Here is a 26,600-nt window from a genome sequence, read left to right as displayed (position 1 = left end):
CTAAAAGCCAAGAAAAAATATATAATTGTTGGTGATGGGCAACGTTCTTGAGATTTATGAATTACTCGAATACGACATTTCTGAAAATGCAATTTGTGTTAGAGAAACTCAGTCTTTCCCCCTCCTGCGTTTCTCTGCCGTGTGTCTCCTTTACTCCTCACAGGGGACGCGTCACTGCTGACACTTCTAGTCAACAAATGTAGGAGGTTTTCCCCCCACGAAGCAATTCTCTGTGACACCAGCTGGGCGTCCTACGGTTTAACTCGATTCTGACACTGTCTACCCGGAGACAGCGTCGGAGCCCACAGGTTAAGAGCCCTGTCCCACAAGACTGCTTCCATCCCACTTCAGATGCCAGGCACAGCAGTGGGTCCCCACATTACCCACAACTCCTGTCTGATTTGGCTACAAATTGAGGTGCCCACGACCCCCTCTTCAGGTTCGATTACTTTTCACCAGCATTAGATCACGGAGCTTTTTCCTAAGAGTCCACTGCACCTGCTTACCACGGTTCACACTGACCCCGTGGGTGCTGTCGACACGGAATGCTGTTGTCTAAAGGCCAGCGCTGTTCTCGAGTTCAGTGTTCTCACCGCTCCTTCTCTCTCTGACTTTCTGCACACATTGCTGCACCCCACTGTGGTTCTCTCCCTGCACAGATGGTCGACTGAAAGACAGGATTTTTTAGTCATTTATTGATCCTCATTTCTCAATCATGATCTTGCCCCACGGATAGAGTGAACTCAGTTTTCCTTCAGGTCCGCAGATATTCGTTAGAATTTCAGAATTCTAAGGACTTTCAAATGCAAAAATTGCAACAATCAGATGTTATTTAAGAAGAGATTTGAAAGTCCTATTTCCCACAGTGAGGAACCTGTATTTCACGGTCACATAGGAACACTGGAGATGCGCGATATCCTCTCACATAATTGAAAGAGTCGCTGTCAGTCAAGCCAGGGAGACACCGGGCCAGGGGGCTGAGTGTGGAGCTTTAACTCCGCAGGCGCTGCTGGCCTGACCTTGAGCAGAGCCTGGGGGCAGAGCAGGTGGGCTCCGCGCTCCCGTCTTGGGTTCCTGACGCACATTCGGGGACAGGAGGTGGGAGTTTGGACCAGGCTAAGCGAGATATTGCCACACAGGATCTGTCCAACACAGGAGACTCTTAAAGTCCAGAACCACCCAGAATAGTGGGCAAGGACAGCTTTCCTGCTGTCCCAGGGGATGTCAGGCCAGCTCCTCTGTGCAAGGCGCCACCTGGGAAAAATGTTGTGAGTAACTCCGGGATGAAAACTGAGTCCCTCCCGCTGGGCCCTGTGAGGAGCAGGAGGTCTGACGACCAGGATGGGCGTGGGGACCCCGGCCCTCCACCCACACTCAGCAGGACCCGTCCTGAGACCTGCACAGTGAAAATGGGCCAGACCTGGAGCTCAGCCCTTTGCCCCTAAAAATCCTTTTTCTTTCTAACACCCCCACCAAACTTTGCCTGTGCCTTTCAAATAAAAGAAAATGATTATACTTTAATAATAAGATCATAAATTGTATGGTGCTAGTATATTCCAGCAAGAAAAGATCCCAGAAGACACTGCTTTTTAAAGTATAATACAAGTTATATTTGTTTTATTTATTAACAAAATTGGAAAATAAAGGAAATGTAAGTAATTTATAATCTTCATTCTTTAACATATCACAAGTTAGCATTGCATTGAATTTCCTTCAAATTGTGGTGTTCTGTTTGATTTTTTTGTGTCTATGGAAAGTCTCTAGAACCTCAGCCTGGGAACCGGTGCCGTGAGGGACCCCAGGGGTCGGGCAGCTCCAGCCGGGTTTGGACCCTGCAGGGTGGCCTGCTTGATGCGGGGACTACTAAGCGCCCGCAGGGATGCAGAGCTGGGCCGAGTAAGCGGTCCTGCCCCTGCCGTGTGAGATGGAGCCTCTGTCCCCTTCATGCTTGTCCCAGGAGGCCTGAATTCGGGGGGGAGGTATGGAGGGGGGGGTCAGTCAGGCCTCCCCACACTGTCTCATCACTTGGACTAGCTGAGGTGCTCCTGTTCACCTTGAGAGGGTCGGGAGGGCAGGACTGGGTCCTGCAAGACGAGCATGTGGAGCCCCTGCAGGGATACCTTTCACAAAGAACACGGTGTGACCTGCACCTCCTGGGGTCAGGCACGTGGCGGCCCTGTGAGCACCTCCAGCCCTCTCCTCCAAATTCCGGAGCCAGTGGAGGGCTCAGCCTAGCAAACTCAGGGCCGTCCACGGACCGGGTCTCCACTTCCTGGGCATGTTGTCGGGACAGCCTTCACCTGCCAGCAGGACCTTAACCATCATCTCTGTCCCTGCACGGCCGCGTGCGCCAGCGGCCACACCAGCGCTCTCCTCGGGGTTTCTGGTTCCCTTGAAGTGCGCTTATCTGCCGTTGGCTCTTCTTCTTCCGCTCGCCACACTCACATTTCCTCTTCTCGTTCTCTTTCAGCCCCTTTTCCTTCCTTGATTCGTTCTCTTGACTCCAGGACAAGAGGATGTCTGAAGTCAGATTCCTAGTAGAATGATCTCTTTTAAGAAAAACTGCATAACCTTGATAGCTGTAAGGCAGAAAACAATCATGTGTGTCCAGGGCCACCCAGGGCAGGAGGACACCATGTGGGGTGCCCAGGGCAGAGCCAGGCTTCACGGGGGCCCCAAACAGGGGACCCAGCTCTTCTGACTCCCAGCCCAGCTCCCTGCCCGAGCCAGTCAGGGCTTCTCAACACGGTTCAATGTGCAGCCCGTGGTCAGAGCCAGGGCGATGCCAAGAAAGTGGGAGAGGAGGGCTGCGGACAGTCAGACTCTGAGACCCAAGGACCTCAAGTGCCTGGACGAGACCAGGTCCTTCAGGAGGAGAACCGTCAAAAGAGGGAATTCAAAGGGCTACAAAGAGGAGCTGAAGGATGGGAAATAAATGGAATAAAAGCAGCAGAAGTAGGAGATAAATTACATGCAGACGGCTGGTCCCTGGTCCTAATCCTCAGAGTCTGTAAGACAGGCTTCCGCGTGCACAAGGGCGGTGACGGTGATGGGGTGGCCTTGGGAAGAGAAAGGATAGCGTCAGAGTGGAGGTTAGAACTCGGGCCCCCGCTGCTCCTGGGATTACGAAGTGACAAATAAAAATGGCAAGCAGTAGGATATATTGGAGAATATGAGGAAGCCATTTTGTATAAACATAATTCGGCCTGACTTTGTTTTTTCCAAAAGGGCCTGACTGTGGCCGTTGAACACGCATTGTCTATCTGCTTTAAAACATTTCCTATGGCAAGAACAAATGGCCTTAAGATAAACGTGCAACTTCCCCCCACATTGGCATTTCCCTAGGGATAAGCATCTTTCCTTAGGCTAGGAACTGATTGCTGCACTCACATTTGACCACCCAGCTCATCTGTGACCACCCAGCTCGAGACAGCAGACCTGCCACCCTGCTGTGTTCACTGAGACAGCAGACCTACCTGCTGTTTCCATCAATCACTGTGCTGACAGAGTAGTCTCACAACTATTGTAAAAGGGACATTTCAAGCATACGTGAAACATCCTGTTTGGGGGTATATAACCACTCTGTGCACCCCACTTCTTTGGTGCCCTTTCTTTCCTTGGAAAGAAAGGCCCCGGGCCATGGTCCTCAGATTTTAGCTCAGAATAAACTCTCCCAAATTTTCATTTATAGATTGGCTATGGATTATTTTTGTTGACAGAAGGCTGACCCCAGAACTCGATTCTATCCTCGTCCCTATGGTCCCGTCCCAGAGCCTCGACCGCTTCAGCTCTGCAATGAGGGGCGGGTCCAGGATCTCCAGGCCCCCTCTGCAGCCCTCACATTCTGTAACGGTGACCAGGAAGAGACGCCTCCATCTCCCTCCAAGGAGGCCTCGCTGTCTCCAGGACAGATGGGCATGGATATTAGCTCAGGGCCAGTCTTCCTCAGCAAAAAGAGGAGGATTGGCAGTAGTTAGCTCAGGGCTAATCTTCCTCAAAAAAAAAAAAAAAAACTAGTTTTAGTTTTATCAATTTCTCTATTGATTTCCCATTTTCAGTGTCATTAATTTCTGCTGTAATTTTTATTTCCCTTCTTCTGTTTACTTTAGGATTCCTTTGTTCTTCTTTCTCTAGCTTGTTGTTTCAGCTCTTTCTTTTCTCTAATCTGTGCATTCACTGCTGTAAATTTCCCTCTGGGTCCTGTTTTCACTGCATTCCACACATTTTGATAAGCTGTATATTCATTTTCATTTAGTGGAAAATATTTGCAATTTCTCTTGAGACCCCTGTTTTTGATCCATGTGTTCTTTAATCTGCAAATATCTTGGAATTTTCCAACTATCTTTCCATTTTTGTTTCAAACTTTGAAGTCCTTTTTGGCCTGAGAACTTACTGTATATGATTTCTTTTGTTTTAAATTTGTTGCAGTGTGATTTTTTTTTTACCTGGAATATGTTCTATTCAGTGAATGTTTCATGTGAGCTTTTGAAGCCTGGGCATTCTGCTTTTGTTGGGTGCAGTGTTTGATAAACGTTTATCAGAACCAGTTGATGGATGACACCGTTCAGTTCGTCCTTACTGATGTTCCGCCTCCTGCGTCCGTCAGTTACTGACAGAGCAGTGCTTAGTGCTGTGGGGGTGGATTTGTCCATTTCTGGGTCCATCCACTGTGACAGTGGATTTGTCTATTTCTCCTTGCAGTTTTATTGGTTTTTCCCCACATACTGTGATGTTCTGTTGTTAGAGGCATGTATGTTAAGGACTGTTACATCTTCTTGTAGAATTGACCCCTTTAACATGTGAATGCCTCTCTTTGTCCCTGAGAATTTTCCTTGTTCTGAAATCTGCTTTCTGAAATTAATACAGTTCCTCTGTGTTTCTTTAGATTTGTGTTAGCCTGACTTCTTGTTCCGTCTACTTCTAACCGAGCTGTAGCTTTATAATTAAAGTGAGCTTCTCGTTGACAGCATGTAGTTTGTTCTTATTTTTTTAATGTAGTCTGATGAAATCCGTCTCTTACTGGCTGTATTTAGACCACTCCTATTTAAACTGATTATTGATATAGTTTGATTAATATCTACCATATTTGTAACGATTTCTACAAATTGCTTTTGATCTTTCTTTTTTTGTCTTGCACTTTTCAAATTATTTTTGCCTTCTCTGGTTTTGTTTTGTTTTGTTTTTTAGCCCTGAGCTAACATCTGCTGCCAATCTTCCTCTTTTCGCTGAGAAGACTGGCCATGAGCCAGTGCCCATCTTCCTGTACTTTATGTGTGGGACACCTACCACACAGCATGGCTTTTGCCAAGCGGTGCCATGTCCGCACCTGGGACCCGAACCGGTGAAACCCAGGCCACAGAGAAGCGGAACGTGTGAACTTAACCGCTGTGCCACCGGGCCGGTCCCCTAAAACTAGTTCTTAAAAAAAGATTTTAAAAATGGAGAAACCTGTAGCCAGGATAATCAGAAAAAGAGAGAGAAACACAAATTACTAGTATCAGAAATAAGAGAGGAACTATATAAATACTGATCCCATGAACACTAAACGGATAATAAAGAAATACTTGATATTTGATATCTTCCCTGATGAGTTCTGTTGGATCTCTAGCAAATCTTGAACTAATGTGAATCTTTCCCTGACCCTTTCACAGTTGGCTTTTAACTTATATAACCAAGATATGAATGAGAATATGATTTAATGTCTAAATCATTTCCAACTTGTAAAACTCTATTGTGCGTAAATTAGCCATCATCAAAATGCAGAACTTTTGGGATTCAAAAGACACCATTAAGAATGTGAAAAGAGGGGCTGGCCCCGTGGCCGAGTGGTTAAGCTTGCGCGCTCCGCTTCAGTGGCCCAGAGTTTCGCCTGTTTGAATCCTGGGCGCAGACACAGCACCGCTCATCAAGCCATGCTGAGGCGGCGCCCCACATGCCACAACTACAAGGACCCACAACTAAAAATACACAACTATGCACTGGGGGGCTTTGGGGAGAAAAAGGAAAAATAAAATCTTTAAAAAAAAATGTGAAAAGACAATCCACAATATAGATAAAAACTTGCAACTCGTATATCTGATAAGAAACATGTCTAGAATATACAAAGGACTGTGGCAACTCAGTTATAAAAAGCCAAATAGTCCAATTTAAAAATGACCAATGAGCTGAAGAGACACTTCTCCAAAGAAGATATACAAATGACCATTAAGCATGAAAACATGCCCAGCATCATTAGCCACCAGAGAAGTACCACTCAAAACCACAGTGAGATATCATTTCGCACCCGCAGCATGGCTAGAAGCAAAAAGACAGACGGTAAGTGTTGGTGAGGATATGAAGAAACTGGAACCCCCACACACTGCTGGCAGGAGTGTAAAATGGTGCAGGCACTTTGGAAAAAATGCTTCCGGGTATTCAAATAGTGAAACAGAGAGTCACCATAGGACCCAAAATTCCACTCCCAGGTACACACCCAAAAGAAATGAAAGCAGATGGCCACACAATGTGACTTGTATTGTGCGTGAACCATATCTCACTAAAGCTGTTACGACGATTAAAAGACTGCGCTGTGCATCGTCAACATAGACAGTAACCCCCAGAAGGGAGCATGGAATCTTGTTCACTCACTTGAAAGGACCCGAACTAGGGCAACGAAACCCAGAGGAATTCTATTAGTTAATGTTCAAGGTACCAGGAAATCTTGAAATATTCACGAGGATTTCCATGTTTTAATTTTTTTTAAGGCATCTAAGGTTTAAAAACACATATTCACAAGTGTCAGGAAAGAATCATCAGCCCGAGGGGGAGGGGAACACGGGGAAGTCATCAAATGGAAAGCAGTGTAAGAGTTTGGGTCACACGGATCTGCACCTGAATGTGAAAGTGGACCCCGGTTTATTACTGCCCCACCCCCAGAGATGGCCTCAGAAGTCAAACAGCCCAATAACAACATCTCTCTCAAAAGCATCAGTTTGTGAAAAGCTAAAATATTAAGAAATAAATATTTTGGAGTCATGAAGAACTGAGTCTTCCAGATTCCCACTTTTAAAACTAAAAACTCCTGAAGAGTCCATATCATAGGCGTTGGAGAGACTCTCCTCCTCGTGGTTGGAGTGGATTCCAGAAGTGACAGGTGCCTTCAGGATACAACTGAAAAGAATCCAAGAGTGTTCTTAAAAGGCTCTGTGTTGACCCTGAATCTAATCCCAAACTCTATATAAGATAACAGACATGAATGTGGGTCAGCACGACCAGCAGGCTATTAAAATCCAACAGGCTTTAAAGTACCTTCCACGAGCGATCAAACACAAATACAAAGACATTCCGATTTGTCACAAAGGTGTGCCCCTGTCCTTGATGCCAATCTTTGTCCCCTTCAGTTCACACAACCATCACCGACCACAATACACTGCCCTGGGCTCACGCCGCCCACCAGGGCCAAGGGGCCTGAGGTGCTGGTGCCACAGAAGTCTCGGCTGCTTAGCCAGGAGACACCTCCAACCTCCGCCTCCCCTTCTGTCCTGGCAGGTCAGGAGGACGCCCACCCACCCCAGCCTAGGGGCTCTCAGATGGCTGTCCTGACCTAGTCAAGGTTCAATGACTTTGAGGGTGTAGGGTCACCAAGTACATATGCATAAGGAAGCTGCCTCTACCCGCATTATGATTCTATCAAGGAACAGTCTTGACCCTAAAAAGGAAGGATGTTGTTCCAGAATAGAGGACAGACCATCCCATGAAACCGCATTTGCCAAGCTTCCCCTGACATGTGTGTGCACATTATATAGAAATCGCACTCACCCCACCTTTCTAAGGGGTTTCCTCCTCTCTAAATGGAGACGATGGTAAAGCTGCCTCCCGGGGGTGTGGTGAGAAATAAGCACAGGGAGAGTGTGGCCCCAGTCCCAGCACAGAGAGAGAGGGAAGACGTGTCAGAACTTGATTCTCACACACACGTCTCCTCCTGTCCTTGATCTGCCCCCTGCCCGCCATCAAGGAAGACCGTCACGGGCCAGCCTGGAGCAGAGCTTGGCCGTGGGAACCAGGCCTTGGAAAGGCCCGGTGGGGACAGCAAGTCACGAGGCAGGGGGTGGCCCTGAGTCTGCCACCAGAGCCCCACAACTTCATTAGTAGAAAGCAGCTTGCGTCCATTCTGCACACCCACCCGAGCTACTTTATACCAACAACAGCGCTGGGTGGCCATGGTCGGGGCCACAACAGCTCCTGCCCCCCAGGAACGTCAAAGCCTGGGAAAGGAGAATCAGTGACGGCCTCGGATGATGGATTGCCGTGATCTAGTGCTTCTTATCGAGGTTTAAATAGAAACATAAAGAAGCATGGCATTTGAAATATATTCAACAGAAATTGGAAAAATATCTAAAAATGAAATCACCCAGCTGAATGAGCATGGGGATTCATTTGCTTGTGGAAATTTTGGCAGGACGCTCAGGATCTGTGGAGGCTGCAGGCTGTGTTGTGTAGAGGCAGCAGAAGCACTGGGGGAAAACTCAACCAGGAGTCGGGGCTTTCACTACTAGTGCCCCAAACGACCTGTGGCAGACTCTGACCCTCCCCCAACATCTCCCGAAAGGGGTCATTTTATTCATGGAGGCCCATGTGAGCACCGTGTGCTTCGCGCTCTGGAATCGCAGGACTAACCCACACATACCAGGACCCAGCCTTGGTCCTCTACCCAGCAGGTTGCCCTGGTGCCAAGTGGTGAGCCTACCTTGATCTGCCCAAGGCCGATGGTGACGGTAGCAGCAGAGGTGAGACCTTTAATGACTGACGGGGCCGGAGATGGTGGGGCAGGGTTTCAGCAGGAACCCTGGCCAGCCAAGAGGAAATACCAAGTTGGTCACAGCTCTGCCCAGTCCCAGAGGACAGGGGTGGACATGGGCTGGGAGAGGGGTTGTGGGTGGGATTGGGGTTAAGGGCTGAGGGTGTGACATGCCCTGTGTGGGCTGGTTTGGAGAGCAGGAAAGGGAGTCCAGGGTCTGAGGGCCTGGGCACTTCTCCAAGTGTCCTGGCCTTTAAGCAGAACGGGGTAGGGCTTAGGGCTGTGGGCACGACCCCCCCCACCGCCCCCCCCCCCCACACAGGGACAGCCCTCGGAATATAAAGAAGGAAATACTGAGGGCAGGGGCAGCCGCAGGAGGCAGGCGCCTCGGGGCCCCAGGAAGAGCAGAAACACAGCCCCCACCTCAGCAGGAAAAGAGTCTCACCCAAGCCCAGGAGCCCATGGCCAACTGCATGCAGCCCCACAGGAAGGCCAGCAGCACAGCACAGGGGGGGTCATGGAAGGTGTAGAAGGAGACCAGGAGGGACCTGATGGCCACGGGGCCCAGAGTCACATCCCGGGAGGTGCCAGGAAGAACTATATGAAGCACCCCTGAAGGCAGAGTGGAGGCCAGACTGCTGGGGAGAGAGAGCGATGAGCACCCAGGAGACACACGGCACACCCACGGTGTCCCTGGTGTAGACGTCTGAGCACAGGATCTGTGTGTCCATCGTGTACTTTGGGCACACCAGCGCACACAGGCAGGGTACACGCTCACCCTCCTTCATCCATGGGTGTGACCTCCAGTGATCGAGGGACCTCTTTTCCACCCGCACCCAACTGGGGCCTCGGGTGCCACCTGTGGGAGCACAAAGGCCTGTGTGCCTCTGTGTGAGTGTGTGAGTCTGAGAAAGTGTTCTTAAAGCTACCGTGAGTCATCCTGCTGTGCCACCACACAATCCAGAACTAGGCCTGTGTCTGTGTGTGACAAGTGTGATAAGAGCAGTTACGGCGCGTGAGTCTGCCCAAAGGCAGTCACAGGTCTGGATTGTAAACCAAGACTTCTTGGGCCCCATGGAGCCCTGGCTGCCCTGCTGTCTGGAGGGGATACTGTGCATTTCTACTCTGCTTCTAGGTGGGCGCTGACAACCGGAGTGGGGTCAGGCCATGGGCAGGGCATGTGGCCTGCAGCAGGGCAGACATCTCACCTGGGGCTGGAGTCAGTCACCTCAGCACAGGCCAATGCCTGGGGAATGACCTTGAGCCCCACCAAGAACCTGGCCATTGAGTCCACTTGAGCCACTGCACAGAGAGGGGGTCAGCCAGGCCCGGACGGGCAGCTTTCCCTGCAGGGCCGCAGGGGGCAGCAGAGGGCCGGCAGGGCCATGCGCGCAGGAGCCTGAGGGCCAGGGCCCAGCCAGCACCTGCACAGAAGAGGGCACGCCTGGGGTGGGAGAGCGGGTGACACAGACCAACAGTCAGGGTCCAGGCCTCGGGAACCCAGCAATAGTGCGGGGGCCCAGGAGCATCAGGAGAGGCACAGCCTGTCTCCCCTCCAGGGGGTCTGAGTCAGATGGTTAAATCCGACCCCCCCCCCCTTGTTGGTCTGAGAGGGGAAGCCAACAACCTGTGCAGGGGGGGCCTCAACCAAACGTGGATGTGCCCCCAACTGCTCAGTGCTCTCCCTGGATCCCACCTGCCCAAACCCTCGGCGCCTTCTCTCCCTCCATCCACGCTGGCCCGGAAGAATACGATAAACGATTTCTCAACGAGAAGCCTAAACGCTAATTAGACTCCAGGTCTTTCCTCCCCGGAGAATTTGTTTGCTTTTTTTTTTTCCTCCCCAGGGAATTTAACGGGAGCAGTGCACAGAGAAGCTGGGTGCAGGGGGCACCCTCGTCTGGCTGGCGGGGCACGGGTGGGAGACTGGAGACCCTGAGGGCGGGGAGCCTTTCCAAGCGCGCGGCATGGGGGCTCCACCCACTAAGGGGGTCTGGAGCGCTAGAGGTGGGGTCTCCCATCCTGAGGCTGCATCTTACCCAACCCAGACCTGTGGCATTCGCATCCCTGAAAATATCGCAGGGGTTCTAGTTGGTTCTGGAGAACTTTAGAGCCTCCTCGATTGATTCAGGGTGGCAGCATCCTCTAGGATCCTGGCGCCCCCTGCTGCAGAGCCGGCCCCAGACCACCCCTCATCACGGGCCCCGCGAGCCTCTCAGGGCAGAAACGACCCCACCCCCGAAGCCGCTTGCCTGGAACTCTGGGGTCTAAGGGTGGCGACTCCACGCCAGCTAACGGTCCGAGGCCTGCCGGCCCCAGCAAGGCCGAGGGCGGCGGGGAACCCGGTGGGGGCGCCGTGGGTGGCGAATGGGGGTCCCCGATGGAGACGCCCGCACCCTCGGACCCCGCATCGCCCCTCGCGTCCGCCGCCCCCGGCCCGTCCCCGGCAGCTCGCCCACCCCGGCCCCGGGCCCGCCGCGGACTCACCTGACGCCGCAGCTCGGGGTCTCCGCTTATCGCCGCCGCAGCCGGCTCGGCAGGAACCACAGAGGAGGGGGAGCGAGGGGCGGGGCCGGGCGTAGGGGCGGGGCCTGCGCGCACGCGTCCTCGGGGCGGGGCGGGGCGGGCTCCGCAGCTGGGCCGGCGCTCTGTCCCGCGCACCTGGCGCTCCCGGAACGTGCTGCGCGTCGTCGGTGAGTGCGACCCACCGAACCCCCGCCGCCTCGGGCACCGCTTTCCACGGCCGCTTGTTGTCCCCCCAGAAGCAGCCACTCGCCCTCCCTCCAGCGGTCGGTGCCGACCCCAGCGTGCCCTGCAGCCCCCGGCCGTTCCCTCCTCGTCTCCCCTCCCTTCTGCCCCCAGACTCTTCATGGTCCGCTCCTGGGAGAGGGAGGCAGGGGTGGCGTCGCTCACCGCGAGGTCTGCGGGGGTCGGCCAGCATTCGGCACCCCACTCCTGCACTCGGCTCTGACCCTGCACCCCCACCCGTGCCAAGAGCAGCCTGGGCTAACTCTGCGGGCCCCCAGCTCGGGAGGATGGGCGCCTTTCCAGAGCTCAGGGATCCACAGATCCCAGAGAGGACGCCAGAAGGGGGCTGGTGCCCAAGTCCCCAGAGACCAGCCAGCGTGCCCTGGGGCTCTCATCTCCTCCTCACGGTTTTCTCAGACCGCAGAGCACTGTGGCTCGGCTCTCCTTCTCCTGGCTGAAGGGCTCAGCCCCCCACATCCACCTGCCCTCTCCCCCAAACCCATCCCCTCCCAGGAACCCCAGGTGCCTCCAGCGCCCTGCTGTTCAGGAGACTTCCAGGTTGGTGACCCAGGCCCGGCTGTCACAAGGCAACCCGATTCTCTTTGGAGGTCTGGCCCTCTGCCGGGTTCTCTCTTTCTGATGAACTTTGTGGTCTTGGATCAGGCCCTTCAGCTAATTGTACCATCTCTAAGGTGATATGGGGTGTCATGAAGCTTCCTGACTTACGAGGTGTTATCTCAGGGGACTTTATTCCACCCAGAAGATAGGAATCACAGCCTCCTGCCGTCCTGCATAATTAAAACACATCTTTCTTTTCAATAGACTGACTCATTGTTTGTTTTTCTTCTCATACACTTGGTGACCCGCCCCCCCCCCCCCCCCCCCTGCTTCCTCATGGCTGTCTCTCTCTTTGTCTCCCGCCACAGTCGTCTCCAGGACCCATGTGGCCAAGGAAGCAGTTATCCACATGCCACACAGCAGGGCTGACTCTTCACTTAGGAGCTGCCTTTGTGCTGCCAGGTTTGGATGGAACCTCTTGAGTGATCTGATCTCTTTAAATCATTCTCTCACTCCAGATCAACCCCATGGATGTGGAGAAAACTGGGTCATTGATAAGTGCCTAATGCATCTCTTCCTCGTGTCTCCCCATAGTAGAGGCAGTAACCGTGGTCTTCAAGAAAATATTCTCCCCCTGAGCGCTGAGAACATCCAGCACCCAGAGGAGAGGAGACGCCAAAGCGGGACTGAAAGAACTAAAGGCTCAGATGGAGGAATCTCTTCTGGGCCCTCCAAGTAGGACCCCTTCCCTGGAGGGGGGGAGATTCTGCCAAAGAGCACCAGGGACAGAGGCCTTGCACTACAACTGCTGAGCCCTTCGCCCTTGTTTGGTTGGCTGTATAGGTCTTTGCTTTCAGGTACAATACCCTGCAAATGCACACAAAGCACACAGTTCACATGATGACTTCCGTGGGGCCTATGTACTTTTGCCTTCCTGGGCGCTCTCACCCATAAAATATTAAAAAGTATTTTTTACCACTGTGTTGGCATAATGGAAATGAATTATTATTATTATGTGTTAAAGTATTTTCTTTGACCAGAAGAGATTTCTTTTTCTTCTGATTTTAAAATAACTTAAAACATCTTCCTATGCCTACTGTGTGGCTCCCTATGGCCCGCTGTGTGCCATCATGAGATGGAGGAGGAAGGGGAGGGGAATGGAGAGGCAGGATATGGGAGGAGGGGAAGATGAGGAGGAGAAGGAGGAAGAGGTGGAGGACGGGGAGCTGAATACCAAGGTGGCTCTAGTCCCTGGCCCCAGAATGGCAGCCCCTCTCTCTGGAATTCCCCTTTATCCGATTCTGCAAACACAAATTCTGGTCCCTCATCCTCCAGCCTCCTTTCTTTCCACAGGAACAGCCTCTCATTCCTCCTCCAATGCCCTGGTTCTGGAGATCCTTTCTTTTTCCACTGGCTATCCCCAAGCCTGGGCCCAAATCCTTCACCCACAACAGGACTGTAGCCTCCCAACTCTCCCCCACCCCACCCAGGCCTTCATTTGCCAAACCCTGGTCTTGTGAGAGGGTCTGGAGAGTCCAAAGTATAAAAAGCTCCCAAGAGAAAAGCATGTGTAGGCCAGGTCTCCTCATGGAGCCATGGGGTCCCCCTGCTGAATAGGTTCTAGCCCTCCCAGGTCATTCTAGTTGGATACGTGGAGATGTCAAACTTGAATGGAGCGGGGAGGATGAACATAGAAAACACACTGATTAGTACTCGAACATGTAAGCTTGCATCTATATATCCAGTAATCACATGGATTCAGTTTATTCTATTCTGTTCATATGAATTTTACAATCTGCAGCTTTGCGTTATAATTTGTTTTTTAACCTCAGAAAGTCTTGGACAGGCATAATACAGGACCCTAGAATTCCACTCCTTGTTGTGTGATCCACTGAGTTCAGGACACCTGCACAATAAGAACCATAGCCTCATTGTGTGAAAGAGCCGCAAACTGGAAACAACCCAAATGTCCATCGTCAATAGAATGGAGAACTAAATCGGGGTATAGTTGGTTAGCCATGGCAACGGAGGAATCACTGATGAGTCCTGAATCCATAATTTTTAGTGAAAAAAGCCAAACAGAAGAGAATATATACCGTATGATTACAGGTTAAACCCAGACCTGTGCGGAGTGCATAACAAATGAAACTATGAAGTAAACGAGGAATGGAACACCATGAACATAAGACTGTGGTTACTGCTAAGGGCAGGGAATAAAATGTCTTTAGGAAGGGGCACGTGTGAAGCTTCTGGAAGTCTCATAAATTGTAGGTATTGATCTAGGTGGGCGTTATTTTAATTTACAGCCATTCATTAAGGTGTATGTTTATGTTTTCTGCAGCCTTCTGCATATTGCGTTATCCAGTTGAAGAAAATATATCATTCTGTCAATGCAGATCATACCAGGAAGCACAAACTGTGCTAAGTGAGCAGTTGGGGTATCTCCATCTGCACAGCACTAGGAGGTGTGGGACACTGTTCCATCCACGTGACCCACAGGAGAAGCCCAGGAGGTGGGCCCTGGTCCCAACCAGACAAGTGGTGGCAGCAGGACTGGAGGAGGCCCTGTGTGACAAACATGGTGCTGGCAACCATAGCTCTGATCTATTGTCCCTGGACCAACAGTGGGTATCTTTGAGGAGCTTGGAATCCAGTGCATTCTAGAGCCATGGACTGAGATGCCAAGCTTTATTGGGGGGGCGGGGGGGGGGGGGGGGACTCAGAATTGTCCTAATTCTTGGGACCTTCTAAGAAGGAAGTGTGTTTGATAACCATGGCAGAGAAGAGGATTCCCAGTTACCCCAGGCATTTTGTGGGTTCATAGGCAAGAGCTCCTCAAGGGCTGGGTGGTCAGAGCATTCCAAGGATGTCAGAGGCCTGTAGACAGGAAATGCCCAAAGGCAGAGGTGAGGGGACAGTGGCCTCCAACAGAGGTCAACAACCTGGAGAGAACAGACAGCCAGAGAAGCAGCAGAACCCACAGAAGGTGGCCTGAGGTTCCCAGCATCAGCTTTCTCATGTGTCCCCAAAAGCTCACACCCAATGTAAACACGTGGCAAAACACACACACACTCACTCACAGAGCAACGACAAAACAAAAGCCATTAGCCAGCAGCAACAGGAGCCAAGCAACGGACAGTAAAGACCCTGGGCCTGGCCAGTGTTGTTCCTCCCCTGAGTCTGTGGCAGGCCTCATGAAGGGAGCAGGAGAGAACTCAGTGCCCACAGCACTAGATCAGCAGAAGAGCTAGAGTGGCCAATTTGGAAGGAAAGAAAGATTAGGAGAACAGCTCGGGATTAAGACAGATCTCAGGAAATCCCAAACAGGACACAGCCCATGCACCAGGACTCGGGGTCACATATGACACAGTCAGACCCTCAAAGTTGGAAAAATGATGGGGATGACAAACGATGAAGTACGATTCAGCAACCTTACCCTGAGGAAGCACCTCCATTTGGAGGCTATCTGTGGCACAGCGCATGAAACATCGTTCCCTGCTGCCCTGGCATAGCCTTATAGCCTTACACAGTCCACTCCCAGTCTCTAGGACCCCCTCCCCCAGTCCCTGGGGTCCTCTGCTAAGAAGTTGCTCTCAAATTCAGGCAACCATCCTGGACTCCATCCCTGTGGCTCAGGAAGTCATAGAGTCTGTGACCAACGGGAGTCTGAACAGCAGCCCCTGGGCCTGTCTCATCTGCATAAGACCCGCCCCCTGGCCTGGTGTCATTCACTGCTACTTCCTTCTGACCCACGCACCGCCTCCTGCCCGCACTTTTCCCCTCCCACTCCACCCTCCCGGCCAATGGCAGGACAGCAAACTGAGCAGGAAGTGACGTCATCACCCTCCCGGTTTAGGCCGCGGGGTGCTAGGCCTCATGCCTGGGGATGGCGCTTCATCCGGAGACTACTTTAGAACAAGAGCGCTTGAGGACTAAAACTACCATAGAAGGAACAAGAGCAACAGCAAAAGATTTTCAGGCTCAGGCCAAGGATGTGATTTAGAAATGGGAGCAAGATTTTGAGGGAATAAAAGGAGAAGAAAGATGAACTCAGAAGGTGTGTCTGGTAAGGACAGCTATGAGGAACAGGATTTCCGGGGAAGAAACGAGCAGTCATGACGCTCTCACACTCACCAGGGGAGGGGAGTTGGGAACAGTGTCCCGCAGTTTCCTAGGAAAAGGAAGGGGGAGGGGCCCTGCCCCTGTGCGGGAGGAGACCCCACAGACCCGGCCAAGTGCTCCATGCCTTTGATGGAGGCCGCCGGTCACCAAAACCGCCTAGAACAGCCCTTGCCACGCGATCCAGCGACATGCACTGCAAAACGTCCTACATTTAAGGTGGATGGGAGAATGACGTCTTTACTTGACTAATTTCTTCAAGAAATGTAGCTTTTCCGTCTGAATGTGGGCATATGACAGTCCTGTCACTTTGTCACCAACAGAAATTTCTGATTCTTAGGACATCACACGATGGTAGTGTAGCTATCTGCACACAATTCTTGGACCCCAGGTCTTCTGGCGCTGGCGCGGTTAGACAAGGGAGAAGAGCCCAGGCTGCGGCAGCCTGGGGCTAGAGAGACCTGGCAGAGAGGACCAGCGCCCGCCTTTCGTTGGGTAATAGGTGGGCTGGTTCATCTGTCAGATGAAGGGAGGGTGGTCAGGCCCCGCGAGGGTCACCGGGTTTTCACTGATCCCAGGTCCTTTTAAGCTATATTTATCCTGCACGTTCTCTCAACTAGATTCTCTCTTCACCTTGTCCTCAATCTCTCAACTTTAAATCAGACGTGGGAAAATCCTGCCTAAATTCCTAAGGTTCACGTTGGTTACTAAAAGGACTTGGTGGAAAGAATCTGTTTTTTCTTTAAGGGTGAAAACAAGTTGTGGAGTTTCAGAGCCTAGATATCTCACAGAGAACATAACCTTCCTTCCTGAGGCTGGGTGTTTACAGCTGCTCCTCCTGGAAAGCTGGTGTCAATTCCCTTAAGCTAAATCGCCAGGAACACACTTCTTCGTCAGCAAGTTCGGTCTTTTATTCCTTGCAGCCAGAAAGAACACACCCCACGATCTAAGAAAGAGGGCGTTAGAAGGAACGTATTAGAGGATTTGGGCTTTGGCTGGGTGATGTGGGGAAGGATGGAAGGAGGCAGGGTTTGTTCCATACTGAATACTGTTGTCAGCAGGGGCAATTCTATGACTGGACTAACGAAGTAACAGCCATTTCCTTAGAAAAAGAGGAGGATGTTTGGGATTTTGTAGGTTGCATAGTGACCTTGTCTTTGCCTGTGCCTGGACAAAATTATGAGGTAGCCTTGATTTGTCTCATTTTATGCAAGTCTGAGAGTAATCTTGTCTGAGGTTGATATTCTGGATGTGAGATGGTTTATTTCCAGCATGAGAAGAAAATGGTCAGGCTGTGAGTGTCAGATCAGTTCAGGGCATCAGAGGCTGGTATTTTTCTTTCTCTCTGGAAATCCCTCAAATAAAGAACCAGGAAAGAGAGCACCCTGGTCTCACAAGCTTTAGGTGCAAACCTGACTGGGTAACAGTGTGATGTTGGCTAAGTTTCTTGAATTTTCTGTGGCTCAATTTTTCACTTAAAAATGGGTGAAATGGGAGTTCTTCCCCACTGCGTTGTCCTAGGTTTAAATGAGATGTGCAGGGAAAGCATTGAGCCCAGTGCCTGGCACAGAGTAAATACTCAGTACATCTTAGCTCTTCCCAGTCCATCCCCATCTGCATTGTTATTAGCTGCCTTGTTTTTTCAAACAGCTTCAGACCCTTTCAGGGTATGGATGGACCACTATAAATAAGTGTTCTCCAATTGATGGCCATGGACTTCGTTCCAGTGTTTTACAAACAATGCTGCATGGGACATCTGTATATCTATGTCTATGTCTATATCTATATCTATCATTGCTTGTGTAAGTATTACTCTAGCATCTGTCTCTGTAAAGGGAAGTGCTGGGTTTAGAAATATATTTGTACATGTATAGTTTTGCTAAATCCTGCCCTACTACCTTGCAAAGAAGCTTTACCACTTCATATTCCCAAGCATTTAAGAGAATATTCTTTTCTCCACCCTCTTGACAACACTGGGTAGCATCTGTACCTACCATCTATTTTTGTCAACAATTAAACCCTTCTTGAGAGAGTTCCTCCAATGAGTTTATGCTCATTCGTCTGACTTCACCGACATCCTGGCAAAGCTGAAATCCATATGATTTTTCTCTGTTCTCTTCTATGTTATGACTGCTCTGTTCTCTCGGATAATCTGGGCCAAGAGACGTGCAAACATATCCCTCCTCCTGGGTGGATGCTGTTGCCTGTTGGGTTTGCACACTGTCCTGGATTTTGAGGGTGAGGGCCTGGTTCATAGATGAGGTTTGAGGTTGGGTTCCCCTGAGTTCCACTGAGAGAGTCCAGGCTGCAGGGCATTGGGAACTCGCTAACCCTAAGGAGTGAGGTGTCCATGACTGGAATCGAGCAGAAGAACACCTGGAAAATAGAGACCTGTAAGTTGAAATTTTCGTTAGAAATGGAGTTCCAAAAATAGAACTGTTCTTTATTTCTAGTCCGAATAGGAGGAGAGATCGCATTCAATGTAAACAATGTGTTTGGGGAACTTAATAGAGTGGCTGTTCTATTGCTCTCCTTGAATTGGTTCGCCTGTGCCGGGAACTGGTACTTGCTATAAAACCTTGTGTGGTGAGTTCAGAAGAACAAGGAGCTAAAACATGATCTGACTTAGAAAATAGAGATAGATGATGGATTCGTAGAGAATGTTATGGGGAGTTAAGTATCGTGGCCTCTTCACTCTTTTAGAGATTGGGTTGGTCACATTAAAGAGACATTCCTCCAGCGCCTGAAATGCCCTTCATAGTGTCCTTCCTGATACAAGGGTTTGGGAACAGTCATAGGAAGGGGAACACAAGATTTGCACGGCACAAGGTTTTTACTGTGGTTCTTTGGTCTTTTTTAGTTTATGGGCATTAGCATACATGTTTTGAAAATTAAAAAATCAGCAGAATAGAGACAAGCATCTGAATTAGTTTTCTATTGCTGCCTGTTAACAGATTACAGAAACAGTGGTATAAAACAACACACATTTGTTATCTCACAGTTCTGTAGATCAGAAGTCTGGAAGGACAGGACTGGATCCTCTGCCCACAGAATCGATCGGTGTGTCCTCTCCCTCTGAATAGGTCTGATATTGACCCTGTCGGGGTTCTGACTGTCTCCCATGAGGGCCTGCCCTTGCAATCTCGTGCTCCTCTGGGATCCTCTTTATTGACCTGATTTCTCTCCGTCGTGATCTCTTTCCGCTCCCGTAGGCGGCTTAGGAGAAAGCCTAGAACTGTGGAGCCCCAGAACTGACCTCCGCCCTCTCTTTCTCCAAGAGGAGAAGAAAATCACAGAGGTCTTCAGACAGAAATGACCCAGATGAGGGTTGAGATCCCCAGTGATTAGAGCAGAGAGAACCTAAAGGACAGTGGAGGCACTCTAGAAGCCCCGACTGCGGAAGCAGGGTCCTCTTTGTGTCCCACGTCAGGTGAGAACCCTTCCTGGAAAGGGGGACACTTCCCACACAAAGGCCACCTTGGACAAGGGACTTACCGTGCTCCAGCTGAGTCATTCTTGCTGCCCCTAGAGCTTTTGGAGGTTTCCATCCTAGATTGTTTGTTTAATGGTGGGGCTCTTTCCTTGCATGAGATTGTCCTTGGAATTTTTTTCGGAAATGCAGTTTTTTGGGCCTTAACCACAGACGTTTTCAACAAGCGCCACACTGTCTCTGATGTGGATGTCTTTAGCTATGAAGCTGGTGGCCACGGATTGGAGCCCTGTCTACTGCATGATATCTCATTTAATCATCCACCACCACTCTAGTGGTCAATGCTGCCTTCTCTCTTTCACATTCTACATTCTCCTCTATTATACATGAGATAAATACTCTCAAAGAGGGTAATGCAATCCTCCACACAAGCATTCTGGGTCCGTGGTGGAGCTGGTCTTTGACCATCTGACTGCCTTTCCCAAGGCCGTGCTTCTATTGCTTCAACACAGACCTAGGATAGGGTTTGCCTGCAGATGTGGCTGGGACCAGAAGACATCAGCGAAAGTTAGTTATTCCTGGGAACTCTTATTTATCCACTTGGCAAGTGTTTCCTGAGAGGTTTATCTGGCGGGCTCTTGTGGAGGCCCCGGGGAGATGGGGTGGACAAGGCAGAGAGCGCGCCTGCTCTCAGGAAGATGATCTTCTGACACAGGAGCTAGACGTTTCACAGATGATCCCATAAATACATTTTCTTTTTAAAGATTGGTGCCTGAGCTAACAACTGTTGCCAATCTTTTTTTTCTCCTTGCTTTTTCTCCCCAAATCTTCCCAGTACATAGTTGTATATTTTAGTTGTGGGTCCTTCTAGTTGTGGCATGTGCGACACTGCCTCAGCATGGCCTGATGAGCGGTGCCATGTCCGCACTCAGGTTCCGAACCAGTGAAACCCTGGGCCAACAAAGCAAAGCCCGCAAACTTAACCGCTCAACCACAGGGCTGGCCCCCCTAAGTACATTTCAATGGTCGCTGTGATAAATTGTACTTAATACTTGTGTGTGCTGGTCTCGTGCCAACTCGGCTTGAAAACTGCTGAGTATACGTGAGAAGACTATAGAACTGTGATAAAAGAATTGTCCCCAACAAGGTCCTTAAGATATTTTTGTTTTAACAGTGGAAATACTGATGTTTGATCCAGTGTCCCTTCAGATTCAGATGTGGGTTCCTGGAGGGTGTGGTAGGTGCTTTTGCACATGGAATCTTGTGGCCGATGCTTTTGTGGCGCCTCTGCCACCGTCAAGTGGTGAAGGATCCTGGGAAAATCTGCTGTTCTCTGTGGGCCTCAGTTTGCTCATCAGTAAGATAAGGTTGTTATTCAAATTCTCAAAATCCTTTCCTGCTCGGTTTTCTCTAAGTGCATGGAGGAATGAGTTGTGTGTTAAATGTGCCCTGGGAACTGCAGCCAAGAGCCGACCTTGGTCCCTTCTGTGTTTGTCTCCTGCAGGAGCCTCATCAGTAAGATAAGGTTGTTATTCAAATTCTCAAAATCCTTTCCTGCTCGGTTTTCTCTAAGTGCATGGAGGAATGAGTTGTGTGTTAAATGTGCCCTGGGAACTGCAGCCAAGAGCCGACCTTGGTCCCTTCTGTGTTTGTCTCCTGCAGGAGCCTGAGCTGAGCTCACGGGCTGAAAACACCGAACTGAGAGAGCAGATGGAAGAAAGAAAATCAGCAGGTTTGGAGGCTGAGAACAACCCAAAGAATGGTCAGGTACTGGTGGAGCAGGTGGTTGCCAAAGGAGGTGAGAATCAGGCCAAGTTGAGTTCAGAAAAGTCATGGGAAACTGAGGAATGCGTCCAGCATCACCCAGCTCCGCATGAGGAGGCCTGGGCTGAACAGTGAGGACTGGGAGAGCAACTTACTCCACAGTGAACCTGTGCACCTGCCAAGGAGATCCAAGGATGGATCGGGGTTGGTTTCTCCTTCTGGGAAGCACCAATTCCAAGAAGAGGAGGAAGCGACCATGAGGCTCTGGCGTAGACCCCCCAGCCTCCACCTTGGGGCTGCCCTCACACTGGATGCCCTCGCAGTAAGTGTGGGCTTAGAGGGGTAAATGATGTTTGAGGAAAGGCTGGAGATGTCCGTTCTTACGTTAAACAGTTGTGCCCTAAAGCCAGGAGGGCCATGGTTAGGGAACCCTTGCATCTGAATCAGTGATCCTAATAATGTTCTTCTGTATTTATGTTGAGAAAGGCTTCACACACAATATCTCTTAAATATTTGTTGAGAGCTTAATTTCCCCTAGGCTGTGTTAAGAACTTGGAGTTCAGAAAAGAGTGAGATTTCCCTGAGGAAATCAGAGCAGTGAGAGGAAGAATGCAAGCAGACAGTTTCAATACCATGTGGTAGCTCTCGTAAGCTTGGGTGTCGTGGCAGCCCAGAGGATGGGAGGGGAGGCCGAGGACATCTCTTCCTAATGACAGGGTGAACCATTGAGTGGAAGCCCTGAGGACAGTCCCGTCATCAGCAGAGCTGACCCCAGGTGAGTGTCACAGGGCCTAGAGAGTGCAGGGCAGGCTCCTCTCTAAGGATGGGCATCTGCTACATCCTGAGAGAGAGCAGAGCATTCCTGACAGGACATTTGGGACAAGAATGTAGCGAGATGATGATTTGCAACCACTTTGATTCGATCAGTGAACGAATGTCACGAGAGCCTCGTCAGGGCTTGACTCGGTGCTGGGAGCCATGAATACAGAGATGAAGAAAATATTCCAGCTTCACAGAGCTCTCAGTCTAGGAACCAGGAAGTCATGAAAAACGTAGTGGTAGTGGGTCATTGCAGGAAGTGGCCAGTGCTGCCTTGGGATGACCTCGCTGGTTGTCCTTCTCCCCTTTCTGTTTTTTCCAGCAGATAGATGACCTTTCCTGGCCCAGTGACCTAGGACCTCAGCCAGATTTCAGCCTCTCAGGATACAAGCAATCAGGCTCCATGTTGGCTCCAAGCAGTCAACACTACCAATGTCACCAGAGAAAACTGCTGATCTCAGAAGTTACTGTCTATGTCCTGGCCAGCTGGAGAAATAAAGAGGCAAGTCTAACTAGGCTTTTTCTTTCATTTTAATTTTCTTCTTTTATGGTTAATGAGGGAACATTGATTTATAACATTCGACAGATTTCAAATATCCTTCATTATTATTCGACTTCTGTTTCCATGACATTATTCACCACCAAAAGTCTAGAGAATCTCCTCCAGAGAGTGTCCTGGTGACCAACCGGCATAGATGAGTGTCCCAAATATTGGCATGGGCCTCCTTCCTGTGTTTCATTTCACAGATCTTATTTACATAGTAGCCGTATCAAGAGACAAAACAGAGAGATGGACTCAAAATGACTGAACAATGTGTGATTCGGCAATGAATCTCAAAAACTTTCAAGATCCCACTCAGAAAGTGATTTTTCGGGAATACAATCCATGGTTGGTGTGTAGTGTCATGTAGCGAGAGAAAATCAATTGCATTTAGCAGCACTCAGTGACTTGTAAAAAACAACACTTCCCCAAATGACCCAAATGATGACTGTATAGACCAAATAACGAAGAGAGCCACTGATTTCCACTGATCTTACAGAAGCAGGAGGTCCTTCATGTGCTCAAACAAGCTGGGAAAATGGCTGGGTCTCTAGGGCCACGAAACAACACAAATCCCACTGTGGGTGCCGTAAGAAGAGGCAAAACAGATTTTATGGCAGTGGCCGCAAGATGGCAGAGAAAATGGCTTGAGGCTTTTGGAGTCGCAAATGAGTTGGCTCAGAAGAACAGGACATCTTAGAAAAACATGTTTGGCAAAATTTTGGACCCCGTGGACCCTAAATGTTTAGCCCGGGATCTGCGGTCATTCTGTCTAGAATTAGTTCTGTATTCTCTTGGACCAACAGTCACTTTTATAAAGGAGGTCAGGAAGCTGCACATCAGCCCACACACCTGAAATGGAAATGGTGTATTTTTTCAAAAAAGCCAGAATAATAGAGAAGTTATTTCTCATTTCCAAATTGGAGTTTTTGACCTAACTGAAGAATTGACTGCCATAGATATTAACTACTCATGATGCTCACAAATATGCTGACTTAAAGAGAGTATGATAACTTTGATAAATAGCAATGGAAAACAACTGCTTTTATTGTTAGCACACTGTCCTCCAGGGATGTCAGTGGAAGTAGTGAGCGACATTACAACACCTGAACGCCCAACAGGAAACAGGTCAAAGAAGGAGGAGACAGTCAGTCCAATGTATACAATTACGTGTAACGTACACAACTGTGAGTTGGTTGGTAACAAACCAATGGGAGAAGTCTATGTTTATATTGACTCTCGGGTCCTGTCACATGGGCAGAGCATTGGGAAACAAAACATTGGACTGTACAAAGAAAGTCAGTTTGGACACTGCCTTTAGAAAACGATTAAACAGATATAAAGAAAACACATCTAAAGGTGTTTGTGAGCCATGTTTTAGCCCAGCAAGAATAAGCTTTAGGAGAGATCCATAATGACAAATAGATGCTTTGGTCTTTCAGAGACAAGTCGTCTGACCCACTGGGAATGAGACCTTGTGAGTCATCCGGGTGAGCAGGCTTTACATGACTGGCTGGAAAGCTCAGTGACTGAAGAGAGAACTGAAATATGCTGCACACACCAGTCATGGCGTAATTTGAACGGAAGGTCTTTCACCGTCTTTTGGGGGGAATGAAGCTGGCGCAAAGGGACTACAGATTCTGTTGCAGCCACAGGGCTCCGATCCTTACAGACTGATGGGAGTGGACGCCTACTTCAGAGATGGTACAGGAGGCAGTGTCTAAGCAGGAACTTATGATATTTGAGGGCTCTATCTTTGCATAGCGTTCGAAAGATTCTGGCAGGACATAAAGCTGGAATAGATTATGGCAGACTAAATGAAATAACACGGGCGCAGACTGCCCCCTAAATCTCGGAACTGGCGTCGCAGCTGGATACAAGGACAAACTGGCAGCCTCACCAACCGAATGGTCACTCCTAAGGAAGTCTTGCTGATGAACACACAAAACCTTTCACATTCGTTAGTCCACAACAGCCCTCCTGCAAACACCTCCCGGCCGCAGGACTCAACATGGGTGTTGATTATCTTCTTTGGCCTGATGCTAAAACCTCAATTGATCCGAAAAGATTCTTCCGACCTGGCAAACACACAAGTCCCCAAAACTGTGGTCTCTGCCCGATCTGGCTTGATTCTGAAGCATTTGTTTCTAGCAGGATACAAGGTCAATATACAAAAATCTATTTTATGTCTATGTAATTCCAGTGCACAACTGAAATGTAAAAAATAATAGCGTCAAACAAATGAAAGTACAGGACGTTGGTGAAAGAAATTGATGACGACCTAAAACATGAAGACCAATTCCCTGTTCGTGGGTCAGAAGACTCATTATTTTTGAGATGTCCGTTTTCCCCAATTGGGTCTATAGATCCAACCCAAGCCAACTCAAATCTCAGTCAGCATCTTAGGGAGACAGGAATGATGTGATTCTAAATGAATATAAAATGACAAAGATCTAGCGTAGTCAAAACATTTATAAAATAAAAAACAATGTTGGAGGGCCAGCTCTACCTCATTTCAGGAACTATTATAGAGTTATTTTGTTCAAAGCAGTACGGAATTGGTGTAATGATAAGTCAACAGATCGATGGAACAGAACACAGAGTCAAAAAGTAAACTAATACTATAATGAGAATGATTTTTTACATTTTTATTTATTTATTTATTTTTCTTGAGTAAGAGTAACCCTGAGCTAACATCCGCCGCTAACCTTCCTCCTTTTGCTGAGAAAGATTGTCCCTGAGCTAAAATCTGTGTCCTTCCTCTGCTTTATATGTGGGATGCCTGCCACAGCGTGGCTTGAGGAGCAGCGAGGAGATCGCCGCCCAGGATCCGAACCAGTGAATCCCATGCCACCGTTGGAGCACACGAATTTAGCTGCCACACCTCTGGGCCAGCCCCAGGAGACTGATCTTTGGCAAACGCAAAAAGACACTGCAGTGGGGAAAGATAGTCTTTTCAACAAATGATAAAGAATGATCTTTTTCAAGCTTTTCAACTAGTGGTTATTTATATCAACATGAAAAATACTTAAATAAATAAATAGAATCCATGTCTCCCAGGATATCCAAAAATTAACTCCAAATAGATAATAGATCTAAATGTAAACGTTAAAACTGTAAAACTTCAGAAGAAAACAAAGAGGAAAATTTTTGTGACTTTAGGTTAGACGAATATTTCTTAGATTGACACAAAAAACAAAATCAATAAAAGAAAACATTGAGAAATTGAATGTCAGAAAAATGGAAAACATTTGCTTTTCAAAAAACACTGGTAAGTGAATGAAAAGTCAAGCCACTGTGAGTTGAAAATATTTGTAACTCACTTATGTGAGAAAGGACTTATACCCAGACTACACAGGAAGTCTTAAAACCAAATCATAAAAAGGCAAACTAATTTTAAATTGGGTGGAAGATTTGTATAGTAATTCTGGAAGTAAGCAATGTAAGCTATCCATCTTTCATCTACTTTTGTGAAATTGCTTTGATAATTCAAGATGATTTGCGTTTCCATATAAATTTCAGAATCAGCTTGTCAGTGTGCCAACAAACCTGCCGGAATTTGGAATGGGACTGTAATAGAGCTGTGGATCCCTTTGGGGAGAATTGACGTCTAAAGCATCTTGAGTTTTCCAATCCACAACAAGTTTCTCTCTCCATTAATTGAGTTCTTTAATTTCTCGAAGTATTGTTCTGTAGTTTTCACTGGACCTTTCTTACACATATCTTGTCTGATAAGATAATGCAGTGAGAGAATTGGTCAAAAGACTTGAGGAAATACTTCTCAAAAGAAGATATGTTAGTGGCCAAAAAGCAAATGAAAAGTTGCTCAACTCTGTCGTCCGGGA

The 26,600-nt window shown here is 49.0% G+C and overlaps 2 long non-coding RNA genes and 1 other non-coding gene across 7 annotated transcripts; 1 reads left to right on the top strand and 2 right to left on the bottom strand.

Moving 5' to 3' along the window:
• Positions 1-1,586: 1,586 nt before the first annotated feature.
• LOC111774619 (uncharacterized) lies at positions 1,587-11,371 on the bottom strand. 5 transcript variants are annotated; one of them, XR_011420771.1, is made up of 6 exons: positions 11,264-11,347; positions 9,985-10,200; positions 9,222-9,411; positions 8,726-8,824; positions 2,972-3,059; positions 1,587-2,579 (listed from the first exon to the last, which is right to left on the bottom strand). It is a non-coding gene; the product is annotated as an uncharacterized protein (transcript). The 5 variants fall into 5 exon arrangements; XR_011420770.1 differs by lacking the exon at positions 9,222-9,411 and having other exon boundaries at positions 11,264-11,371; XR_002809670.2 differs by lacking the exons at positions 9,222-9,411; positions 9,985-10,200 and having other exon boundaries at positions 11,264-11,366.
• Positions 11,372-11,390: 19 nt separating this feature from the next.
• Positions 11,391-13,071, top strand: LOC138915188 (uncharacterized). Its single transcript, XR_011420772.1, has 3 exons — positions 11,391-11,469; positions 12,451-12,544; positions 12,677-13,071. It is a non-coding gene; the product is annotated as an uncharacterized lncRNA (long non-coding RNA).
• A 733-nt stretch (positions 13,072-13,804) lies between these two features.
• Positions 13,805-19,409, bottom strand: LOC102150867 (uncharacterized). Its single transcript, XR_001381279.3, has 2 exons — positions 18,196-19,409; positions 13,805-17,147 (listed from the first exon to the last, which is right to left on the bottom strand). It is a non-coding gene; the product is annotated as an uncharacterized lncRNA (long non-coding RNA).
• Positions 19,410-26,600: the final 7,191 nt, after the last annotated feature.

Source organism: Equus caballus, chromosome 8 (genome assembly GCF_041296265.1).
Source record: "Equus caballus isolate H_3958 breed thoroughbred chromosome 8, TB-T2T, whole genome shotgun sequence".
In the NCBI taxonomy this organism is placed as follows: Eukaryota; Metazoa; Chordata; class Mammalia; order Perissodactyla; family Equidae; genus Equus; species Equus caballus.
This window is presented reverse-complemented; position numbering and strand designations above follow the sequence as displayed.